Here is a 12,915-nt window from a genome sequence, read left to right as displayed (position 1 = left end):
GATCTTTGTTTCCTGGTGATTTTTCGAAATCGATTGACTATTTCCCCTCAGGTCAAGTGGATATAATTACAATACTTAAAACTTGAAATAGAAAAAAAAAAGATTTGTATAATAAATTGGTAGTAAGATCTAGAGTACTTTTTTACGGTTTATGATGTGACAATTAATTGTCAACTGGTATTTCATATAATTTAGATTCCCATAGGTCACATTGTTCATGAAAGACACATTCAACTTTCAATATCTTGTACATTCAATATACTTTATAAATTGCCATATATATATATATATATATATATATATATATATATATATATATATATATATATATATATATATATATATATATATATATATATATATATATATATATTTGCCGTTTTCCCCACCTTAATTTTCAGAGTCTGCAAAATCAAATCAGCCAACCTCTATTTTTCAGTTTGGGATAATAGCGTTGGCTGGTGCAAAAATATGTTCAATTTGGTGTTTATGGTAGCACTGAGAATGATTCAGCATGCAAGAGGTAATTGATTAAAGAATACAAGGTTGCAAAATATCAGCCATTAAAGCAATGGCAGATCTGAGAAACAAAGCTTTTTCGTGGTGCTTTTCCCTCAGCTCTGTACATGGCGACTGCTAGTATGTCTGGATGGGTGTTAAAGCCAGCAGTAAGGGTGGGGGAAGGGAGCGCGGCGAGCTCGCACTGCTAATTCAGCTCATGAAAGGCTTGAGCAGTGAGAGCAGCTGTCCTCCATTGTCAGCCAGCAAATTTCCAGCATGCCTCATTTCACCTCTCAATGTGAGCAGAGAGAAAGCTAGAGGGCAGAACAGAGGGGGATAAACAAACAGAGACCGATAAATGAGGGAAGGAATGAATAAATGAGAGAAAACTGTTGAATGCCTCAAGTTGCCGCAGTGCTTCCAAACAGAGGTGGGGAGAGATCATGTGTTAAATGCTAGCGGTGAAGTCTGTTTGTAGCTTCGCGAGAGGTTGGAAGGTGCTCTGCTCAGATCTGCTGAGAAAAAAAGGCCACTCGAGGGCCAGAGGAAGGAGAAGGGGGAGCAAATGACTTGGCTAAATGAATGAGGGGGAGGGGAGGGTTGCATTGTAAGTGGATGAAGTCTTTAACTTCCTACACACTAAGGAGCTTGTCAGCGCTCCCACAGTTCCACCGAGGCGAAAGAGGACTGCTGAAGAAATCAGGGCTGCTGCACAGTTCACATGCTTAAAGTATAAAGTATTAAAATTTGGGCACACGACCACTATATTGAACGGTACTATAGCAGTTGAAATTTCAGACCAAAGTATGAGGCATTAATATTTGGTTCCAAATTCTAGATTAACTACACTTTCTGAAGAAAAGATCTGGCCAATATCGATAAGCTGCTAATTATTTTCTTTTTATGGCAAAAAATAATTTAATGAATATTTTTTTGTTAAACAAATTAATCTGCAATTTTTATTGTAATGTTGTTTTGCAATGTTTTGATGCTTTTAAATGTACATAATGTAAAGGGTTAGTTCACCCCAAAATAAAAATGGTCATCATTTACTCGTCTTCATGTCATTACAATCCCATAAGACTTACATTCATCTTTTTTTAATGAAACCTGAGAGATTTTGTTCCTCCAATGAAAGTCCATGTAACCAAAACTCCATATAAATCAAAATGTATAATCCGAGTTTGCTGGAGAGATATATTTGCTTTATACTATGTACAGATTTAATTAGGCTTTTATTCACATAAGAACAGTTGATTAACAAATATGCATATAGGGCACATCAAATATGGTCAAAGGAAACTCAAACTTGCATGTTTGCTTTGTGAAGAACTTTTAAAATTGTTAAAGTTTTTGTTACATGGACTTTCAATGGCAGGATGTTTGTTTTAAAAATAAATTACATTCTTGTGGTTTTTGAATGACATGGAGTAAAAGTTTTTAACAGAAATGTGTAACAAATTTTTCATCTTTGGGTGAACTAAAGGCTGATTTATACTTCTGCGTCAAAGCTCCGCCTTAGTTTGTACGTAGTACTTTCATCATCATCATCATCATCATCCGCCATCGTCTTGTCTGTCTCACCTCACTTTTCTTGTCAGTTGGCTCGACTCATTCTCCTCAATTGATAAATGAAATCTTATCTGTGATGCAACAGTCGTTCGGCATGCTGCAATGAGCAGCCGCGTTCAGTTTTTTATTGTAGTATCGGTTCTTTTACTGAACTAAATGATTTTTATTACTGCAAAAAAATCTAAATGACGGTGGGGGGTTAGTGCCACATTAGGCAAAAAACCTCTTTTATCACCGTCAACAACGTCTATCGCGGCAAGCCTAGTTCACACAAAAATGAAAATTACCCCATAATTTACTCACCATCAAGCCATCATAGGTGTATATGATCTTCTTTCAGACGAATGCAATCAGAGTTATATAAAAAAAAATCCCTGCCTTTTCCAAGCTTTATAATGGCAATGAATGGAGGTTGAGATTTTGAAGACCAAAACAATGCATCCATCCATCATGTAAAGTACTCCATGCAGCTCTGGGGGGTAAATAAAGGCCTTCTGAACTGAATTGATGCATTTGTGTAAGAAACATATCCATTTTTAAAAGTTAGAAACCGTAATCTCAAGCTTCTGCAGAAGAAAAAAATTACATACACCTAGAATGACTTGAGGGTGAGTCCATCATAGGATAATTACATTTTTTTGGTCAACTATCCCTTTAAACCTTTGCTTTGCTTTGTTTTCTAGCATCATCACTTTTAGTACTAGAGTTAAAGGTAGATAACTGCAGGAGTAATTGAGCTTTAAAAAATTTAGTAGAAGCAAGCATCCAAATTTAATTGTCCATTATTCAATGCCAATACTGATGCCATAAAAAAACACTAATATCTCTTTATAATCAATATGGTTCCAATATATTGTGGATCTTTATCAAAACTGTTGCAGTTTCAGCCTTGAATTTGTCACAAGAGAGTTAGTTGAGAGAGAAATGCAGCATAGTTCTGTCTGGTTTCGTGAACAATACTAGCCTGAAGCACACTTTCAGAAATCCACAGCAAACAGTCATCATTCTAGAATCTTTTGGCATACATTATGCATTATGTTTGAGATGCACTAATCCCACTCTGGCTGACTGCTTTGGATGCATATTATGAATCGGGATGTGTTGTAGTCTGTTTAGGGCATGCGGTCTGATCATTTGAACAGCTCTCATGGTACAGTAACTTGAAGTGATTGACTGTCATTTTTGCAGAAAACTTTACATAATGCATAGCATGTGCTGCGCATTGTTTTGCCGAAATGAAAATTAATTTCGCCGCCTCCTTTAGCAAAAACAGCTGTTGTGTAAAGTAACCCAATGTTGTGGGGTTGGGCATTGGACCATCATGAATCTCTTTGTAATGGCAGTTCTTTCATTTTGACAAGCACAGTACTTTAAGCCCTTGGGCTGCTATGAAAAGTGGAAGATTATTTTTTGATCAAGAAAATCACAAGAGCTCATTCATACATCTTTCTTGTACCGCAGAATGTGTAAAGAACTGCCATTCAATCTTGCTTAGTCTTGTGGTGTGTTTAACATCTCTGTGCTCCGGCATTGTGTGTCGAGTTACTCTTGCTCTAATGAGGTTAGTGTCACTGGAAAGATCCTTTTAAGAAGATTAGAGGGTATTGTTGAAGATTTCAGCGACAGATGCTTTGTGCAGAAGACAATGCAGACGGTGTCTAATGCTGCTTTAGTTCACAATTTAACATGCACATCTATATTGGCATTAAATGCTGCATAAAAGTCAGTTCTGGTGCTAGTTATGATGGTGTGAGTGAAACTGAAATGCATTTAGATTGTAATTTTTTAACTCTTACTGGCTCAATGGCTTGATTTTTTTTTTTTTTTTTGTCTTTATTGGTTTATTCAAAAATACATTGAAAATGCAATTATACATGATCCATGCATTGACTTGATTACAGATATACATTAATTGACTTGATTATCTTCTATGATGAGCATGCATTTCATTTCTGAATTAAAATTCATTTGGATAGTTTTGGGGAGAAACTTCAATTTCAGGATGAAACAACAGTCTTGATTTCATAATTATATAGATTGGCATAATTTGCTATTATGCATAAAAAAAACTGCTTATTTGTATAAAAAAATAGGGGTAAAACTGTTCTACAATAAACCACATCCATGTGGTGCAACCAACATGCTTAAAAATTATCTAAAATGTTGGCCAATTTTGACATATGGCTACTTCATTGATTTCTTCTTCATCAAATAGCCTATTTGCCAGCTCTGTCTGATTGAAAAGGAAACTTTTTTTTTTTATTTCTCTTTGCTTATTTCTGTGCTGAATTGTGCACCTTTGTTAAGATATTCATGTTCTCCCTGTCTCACATCCATCTTGTGTTTATTTCACTATTTCACACCCTCTCGTCATGGGAGCCCCTGAATGAATTGAGCAATTCAGCAACACTAATGCTGTCTTGGTGCTGAGGGTAGTGTTTTTCCCCATGCAGTCTAAGTTACTCGTTACATCATGTAATGCTATGGATGTTTTATGTGGAGAGAACGTGCTGTGAAGTATGTTTTGCTGCTTCAGGGGTGCACAGTGCACATGTGAGATGAAAGGCTCATATTCCCATACTTCCATGTTCCCATAATCAATGTCAGCCATGTCCACAGCTCAGGGTGCCACCCTTCTCTTTGCTCTGAACGCTCAGCCCATCCACATATTTCTACAGAGCAATGTATCTGCTGTTAAGATGTATTACTGTGAGTGTCTCAAAAACAATGTGTAACACATATAATTAATAGTTGTTGCTTAGTGAAAAATGTAGATGCTTTTGAAAATATAGACAATTAATGTCATTCCAAACCCATCTGACTGTCTAGTTATTTAGGAGAATGTTCTGGCTGCTCTCTTCCATACAGGATTTCAAATGAACTATAATGTATAATAAATGTAATCTATGCAACGTCTGCAATATATTCACAGTAGGGAATTCGATGGTACTTTAGGCCCCGATACACTTCAAATGAAATCGAAGAACAAACTGATATGACTTCATTTAGAACAAAATCAGGCCGAAACTAAGTTTATTTTGAGTTTGCTTTCGGCAGTTCAAAACAGCTGACCAAAGCGCACTTTCTGGGGGAGTTTGTTTCGGCTCCTAAACACTTGAGTTGCTGTTGGCTCGTGGCAGTTACGTAATCGGTGGGTGTGTTCCGATTGTTTTTTTTTTTTTTTTTTTTTTCTGGTTCGTTTCTCATTCAATGGAGGTCGTCAGGCAAGAGAGAACAATACCTCTGGTCTAGACACTAGCAACATGAATACACTGGAGCGTCGAATAGTTGAGCTACACAGATATATCCACACCTGTACGATCACTCGCGGAGAGACTTTAAAGATTCAGAGAAAGCATTAATTCCTAGAAAGAAATACTAACGAAGCTTGTTGTCGGCGACCCGGAGTTATGCAAAAAGCGACGCAGAGAAACATCCGAGACAAGTTTTCCAAAGCCATGAAAAGAATGAAAGGAAAGAGTAAAGATATAAGGTAGCAGGTACCAAATACATGTTTCAAATAAATGCTGTTCTTTCAATAAGCGAATTTAAAGGGTATACAATAAATGAAATGCCCAACGAACATACAATAATAAACCTTTGATTTATCAAAAGTAAATCTTGACACCACATGAAATATAAAAAGGTGTAACAATTTATCCATTTTAACATAATAAATGAACACTAATAAAATAAAGTAACAAACTGACTACAATTTTTAGTTTTTTCACATCATGCTAAAGTTTTACAGATTATGAGACATTCACACTTCCCATAAAGGACTGATTATGGTTCTTATGTATTTCAAACATAATACTTAGAACTGCTGCTAAACATTCTTCTTTTGTCTATAATATTCTGACAATTGGTGCCCGCATCACACCTAGATTGCCTACACCTCATCATTTCATTGTTTTTGTGTTTAAGGGATACACACGAGTGTCACGAGTCACGTTTACATTAATCTACACCCCTCCTCAAACAGTGCGGCAGTGTGGGAATGTTCGGAAACAGTATACCGTCGCTCAGCCACTTCGAACTTCGTTTGAAGTATACCGATACCGTTAGGTACTGAGTTGATCCTAAAATGAAAAATAAATAAATCGATAAATTAATCAATAAATAAATCTGGTATTTACTGCAATGTCAGTAGTACTGAATTTCAATCGTGTGGCACTACAGAGGTTTTGGTTTCTTGTCAACCAAAAGCCGTTTTATTTTTATTTTTTTTAGTTTTGGCACTAAATTTGACTAAATACTGAATCATGTAGAAGATAATAAAAACATAAGCTTTTGAATATTGTGAGGCTCTAACTCAGACGTGTAAGTTACCTAATATATGTGTTTGTTTTTCCCTTGTGATTGTAAAGGCTCAGCAGAGCACTGTACTGCTCCAAGACTGTGAGCTTGGCTTCATCGTAAGAGTCAATAAATATCCATTCAAATGAGGGGAAATTGGAGGACATGACCATTTTGTTTACAGCGTCTGGCCAGAACCGGTTTTGTGCCATTTTATCGGTGGTGTCAATCTGTAACCAGTTGTAATGATGCATACGCACTGATAAAAATAGCTTATGTGTAAATCATGTACAACTGGTGAGTCAGTCCATGTTGTTCCTGACTGCAGCTGATTGATGGTGCTTTAATATTCTTGACATCAGTGTGTTTTTTCCCCAGTATTGTGTGAGTTTCTGTACTCAGCACAAGGTTACACTGATTGCTGCAGCAGTTATTAATGAATCACTTGCTTTTCCCCTCGGTCTTTAGAAGTGTAAGTCTACACAGCATAATTGCATCCCCCTACTGTGACCTTCTTTTTTTTTGTGGGATCATTATTGATGTGTAAGTTGCCTTATTTAACTCTAATTTAACCCATTTTTTCTCTGGGTGGGAAACAAAATGGTTATTTAGCAGAATGTCCATTCTCTTAAATGTTTTGTTCCATGGAAGAAAAGAAAAACTAATGGAAATAATGAAATAGTTTTGGGTGTACCGTCCCTTTAAATGTATTAGCTTGTTTGTATTGAGTTTGACATGTGAATAGGGCTCCTTAAAAGGGTTTGATTCAAAAGAGCAATGATAGTGCAGATGATGCTGATAAGAATATTGATCTTAAACATGTGTCTGGTGCTTTATATAGCTGAACTGTTCTTATGTCAATACCCTCTTATTGATCAGAGGAGATGACATGAATGGCTTGTTTTGAGACTAAAAGCTGAACTTCTAATGATTGTAAACAACTTATACTCATCACAGTATGCTAGGCTGTAGTACACAGGTTTTTGGAAATATTGAACAAAAAAAGTCCCTGTGAAATTCTTACAATTCTTACAATTTTTAAACCATATTTTGGATGTTTGAATTTTATTTGAGCAGTCTATTTAAAAAAAAAAAAAAAAAATTATGAAAAGCCAGCTTATACCTACAACAAATCTGACGGTGATGTGACATTCAGCCAAGTATGGTGACCCATACTCAGAATTTGTGCTCTGCATTTAACCCATCTGAAGTGCACACACACAGAGCAGTGAACACACACACACAGTGAACACACACCCGGAGCAGTGGGCAGCCATTTATGCTGCGGCACCCGGGGAGCGGTTGGGGGTTCGATGCCTTGCTCAAGGGCACCTAAGTCGTGGTATTGGAGGTGGAGAGAGAACTGTACATGTACTCCCCCACCTACAATTCCTGCCGGCCCTCGACTCGAACTCACAACCTTTCGATTGGGAGTCCGACTCTCTAATCGAAAGGTTGTGAGTTCGAGTCCCGGGCTGGTTACATTTTTTGTTAAATTACATATATTTTCAGCAATCCAATTTCAGATTTTAAAAGCTTTTAATGTACTCTGTACTTTGCAGATGGATTAACATCTGTGACCCTGGACCACAAAACCAGTCTTAAGTCACTGGGGTGTATTTTTTGCAATAGCCCAAAAAAAAAAAACATTGTATGGGTCAAAATTGTAAATTTTTCTTTTATGCAAAAAATTGGATATTAAGTAAAGATCATGTTCCATTTAAGGTATTTTGTAAATGTCCTACCGTAAATATATCAAAACTTAATTTTTGATTTGTAATAAGCATTGCTAGGAATTCATTTGGACAACTTCAAAGGCGTTTTTCCTCAGTATTTAGATTTTTTTGCACCCTCAGATTCCAGATTTTCAAACAGTTGTATCTCCTGTCCTAACAAACCATACATCATTGGAAAGCTTATTTATGATATAAATATCAATTTCGAACACACATTACACTTAAGACTGGTTTTGTGGTCCAGGGTCATATATTTGGTTGCATGTGCATTGCATCTATTCGAACCCAAAGAGACTACCTAAACCTAAACATCAACACAACTGGCTTTTTTCCCTTTCTTTTCCATTTCTTTTTTTTTTGCCATGATTTATCAATCATAAATAATAATAATAATATCATTACTTTGGAGCCTTTTTTATTTGTAATTTTCATTGTCGAATTTGCCCGTTTGTCACGCTTTCAGGGTTGTATTAACCTGTAAGTGTATGTGTTTTAGCATTGGTTCTATTGAGGCTAGCTGTTGACCTGACAGTCTTTATCAGAACCAGCTGTACAGTGTGTAGACTACATGCCCTGATTGAATGGCGGCTGCGGCAGGAGATCCATGAAAACCTGACCTCACTATTTCACTGGATGTGCATTAAGGTGACCATAGCAGTACAGACCAGTGGTAAAGATATTGTCTGCAGATAATAACATAGACCAATAACTAGGAGACCAGTAATTTAGCTTGGCTTTTGCTTGTACTTTGGCTTGGCAATATTTCTTAGCCACTGTAACTGAGGATGCAATGTGTCTGTCTCTAAACCTCAGTGGCAAATGCAAAAGAATGTGTGGTAAAGTTTTATTCAATGAAATCTTCAGTTTCACCATTAGTGGATGGCTGGGGTTTTTCACAGATCGTGTCATGTGATGTGATCTCTGTGGGAGTTGCCTCCTGTAGTGAAACCTTGCACTGTTTTCATCACTATGGGAGCATAACAAATTGTAGGTCATGTGACAACTGTGCATTCTACAGTTAAAAATAAAAGGGAAAACAAAGAAGAGCTCTAGAAATGAGATCCAAACACTGAGCCTAAATTATAATGAAATATTAATAATATTGTTAATAAAAAAAAAAAGTGAAATTGTAGTGTGGCTGGATAAACATACATTTTCCTGTTGGATCATAATTTGGTTTGTTTTAATAATGGGCTGAATTCTGGTTTGCTTGATACTGTTATTAATGGAGAGGCTGTCATTCACAACAGCGTTGGGTTCCAGCAGTCTCAGCTTTATTATAATTGACCAAATTTCAAGTCTTCCTTCATCAAATTTCTACACTATGGAAAACAATTAATTAAAACAAAGGTAAAAAAACGAATCTTCTCAACTTCATAATAGTGTCTTGATAGTCAATTCAGAGTAAAGGTTTGTGGGTGACTGGATGGTTTTCCCATTGCAGTCACCAATCATCTTTTGTTCAGTTTACTAGACCCTAGTTCAGCTCCGAGGTCAGAGAATCATGAAAAAGCTGTTCCTCCCATGGATCTGTATATATGTTGTATCTGTTAGATGGAGTACCACCCACATAGAGTCTTTTCTCTGTTGAGAGGAAGCAGCAGAATGCATTACTTCCATAAATAGTTGGCTTGTGGTTCTCCAGGGAAATCTAACAGCATGAAAAACAACTTGTCTTGTAAGTGGATATATAAAACACTGTTTGGTTCTGTCATTGTGTGCTATGGTACACCGGAAATGTGTAATTAGATGTTTATTCTTTTTATCTTATTGCGACGCAATTCCATTAAATCACAAATCTGAGATCTGAGCTCATTAAATGAACAGAAGGCAAAGTCTTTTTATCTAAACCCCCCCCCCCCCCCCCCCCCCCCCACCATATCTCAAATTCTGTATTGTGTTTAAAAGCATTCTGTGGTCGACTTGTCTTGCTCAGGCTTATTTTATGCACTCTTAAAAATAAAGTTTCCAGAAGAGGTCTTTCGCAGTTATGCCATAGAAATAAACCTATGGGTTCGCCAAAAAACCCTTTTTTCTTAATTTGAGGAACATTTTAATAATCCAAGGAAAACTTTTCCACTATAAAAAAAACGTTCATTCTTATAAATAAAGAGGGTTTTCACAGCAATTTCAATAAAGTAACTTTACTTTTAAGATTGTGGCTAGTAGTTTATCTATCTTTAAACCCAGATCTTTTTTTCCCTCACACATTGATAATTTGATTCAATCACAGCTTGATTATAAATGACATATAATAAAGGTAAATTGTGATATATCTGCTGTAAAGTACACAAACTTAACTAAAAAACTAGTGGCAAAATTGTGATGACTGTGGCATAGTTTTTGAAAACTATTTTGAAATGGTTTTTTTTCCACCTTGTTTTGATTGTAAACATGCATTGCAATGTATTTCATGTTTTGTTATGATGGATATTTTATAGTTGAAAAATTAGAAGTGCAAAAAAACCCAGCAAAACTAACTAAAATGAAGTTGTAAAAGGGCCGGTTTAACATGACCTGCATAAAAGGACCATAACAATGAATATTTGGGAAAATGTTTTATAAATAGACTTGTTTTTCTCCAGGATTGTGGGCCAGAGGTGTAGTTCATGTAGCAGGAGCGCTGGATGTTGATTCTGGCACCCAGCAGCAAGTCGTGTTGTTCTTTTGCATTTGTTGTCAAAAGATGTATGATGAAGCAAAGTGCTAGAGAGGCTGTGTTTCTGGGCTGATTTCCTCTCAAACCAGGCTTTTCCAGAGAGGGTGACCTTGACATGAATGTGGTTTATTATTGTAAAAGATACTGTTGTTAGTGAATGACTGGTCACACCAGGAGGTGCTATGATGGAGGAGGGGGAAGAATTTGCTCTGCTACCCCCTCCCCCTCATCTGTTTTACTCTTTATCACTCTCTGATCTGTTACATATTATTAATACTTGGCTTGACATATGGATTTGTATATATATATTTATATATTTTTTGGTCTTTCATCCATCCTTTTTGCATTTAAGAAAAGAAAGCAAGATGTGGTTTGAAAGAGCAATCAAAGCATTGTGAATTTAGCTGGATCTGCTGTGTCTGGAACGAGCTGAATTTTTGTTCACGTTAAACATTCTCACTAGATGACAAGATCGGTCAACATTAAAGCATGTGTGTTGTCTGTTAGTCTAACAGCCCTGAAAGGAACGAGCCGCAGTGCTTTCAGAAACGGATTTTCAGCTATTTGTATTAATATGTATTTATATATATTAGGGGAGTAACGACAAGCGTATCAGGATGCCAAACTGCGACTAAAACGGTCGCATTTGCGCACAACTTGAACAAACTACAACAGGTCAAGCTGTCAGCTGTGTTGATATTGGCAATATCGTTAACAATGCTCGTTTGTAATAATTACTAATATGGCTTCTTCTTAACAAGATCTTAGTCTTTACTGTGTTTTGTTTAGCATGGACTTCATTACGTGAAGCGCACTTGCTGTCCAGAAATCGCAAAAAGCTTTGTACTCTTTTACTTTATGATTAACAAAGTATCGGCTTTAAATTATGCCAAATTCTTAACGAAATTCAAACAAAAGTTTTGGTGCTAATGCGGCGAGCGTAATCCCGAGTTAGTTGCCTCAATTCCAGCAGCACGTGAACCTATCGTACCTTTCTCTTTACTACTAGAGTACATAATGATTATGAATTAACATCAAAAGGTTGGCTGTTTTATAAGAGAGCCTACAGTAGAACAGTTTCAAACTGTGGAAAACGTGTAAAGCTTGTAAACATTGCAGCATAATATACATTAACCTCAATAACCATTCGGTGTCCATAAGCTCATCAGTCAGCTAGAAAAATTTCTCGAAAGAGGAGCATTTTGCAATATATTTATGTGCTATTGCATATTAATATTTTTACTTAACCTGTTGTCTACATGATTCAACTCCTATTATAAAATTGCATTTTACTACTATCTTACAAATAAAGGTGCTTAACAGAACCATTTTTGGTTCCACAAAGAATCATTCAGTCAAAGGTTCTTTTAAAGAACCATATCTTTCTCAACTTTTTATAATCTGGAGAACCATTTTTCAACACAAAGATTCTTTTGTGAATTTTAAAGGTTCTTCAGATGTTAAAAGTTCTTTGTGAAATCATTTAGACAAAAAAAGGTTCTTCTATAGCATCGTGAAGCACCTTTATCTTTAAGGTGTAGGACAACATTTACAGGATGCATTGAGGAGGAGCCCAAACTATACTCAGTGGCCAAGTGATGCTTATGGTCCAAGATATTAGTAAAGATTCTGTGTAATAAACAATGGGTGACTGTATATTTCAAGTTGGAAAATAATTTAGTTCACACTTTAAGTGAACCCTAGTTCCCAGGTCATCTACAAGATGGATAAAGATGTTGATAAAGTAAAATAAAGATGAGACATAAACACATGATGGTATGATTGAAATGTAAAAAAAAGAAAAAAGAAAAAAAATTAAATAATGAATAAATAAAATATATTTTTTTTTTTATAGGAGCCAATGGCTCCTTATTAGATTTTTTTGTTTGGAGCCCTGTGAATTCGTTTCGAACTGTTCGGTATGCATTACAAACCGTATGATTCGTAGGAGTAATCCTATTACATTTTGGGGAAAAAAGTGTGTGAGATATAATGTACTCCAAGTTTGACGTTGAGGTAGTTCATTAGGGTTTGCCTTGCTTTTATTTGCTTTAAAATAACATGTAAATTCTTGTGCGCAATTTACTTTCACTTTCGAACTAGTGGCATTTCGGTGTCAATTGATTGAATTGACAACAACAAAAGAGT

At 36.0% G+C, this 12,915-nt stretch overlaps 1 protein-coding gene across 1 annotated transcript in view; it reads left to right on the top strand.

The window, feature by feature from the left end:
* LOC113051803 (zinc finger protein 609-like) overlaps window positions 1-12,915 on the top strand; it is a 49,601-nt gene that overhangs the window by 12,119 nt on the left and 24,567 nt on the right. The gene's annotated exons all lie outside the window — the stretch shown is intronic.

The sequence above is a fragment of the Carassius auratus genome, chromosome 32 (genome assembly GCF_003368295.1).
Source record: "Carassius auratus strain Wakin chromosome 32, ASM336829v1, whole genome shotgun sequence".
Classification (NCBI taxonomy): domain Eukaryota; kingdom Metazoa; phylum Chordata; class Actinopteri; order Cypriniformes; family Cyprinidae; genus Carassius; species Carassius auratus.
Note: the sequence above shows the minus strand (reverse complement) of the source record. Positions and strands in the feature narration are given on the sequence as shown.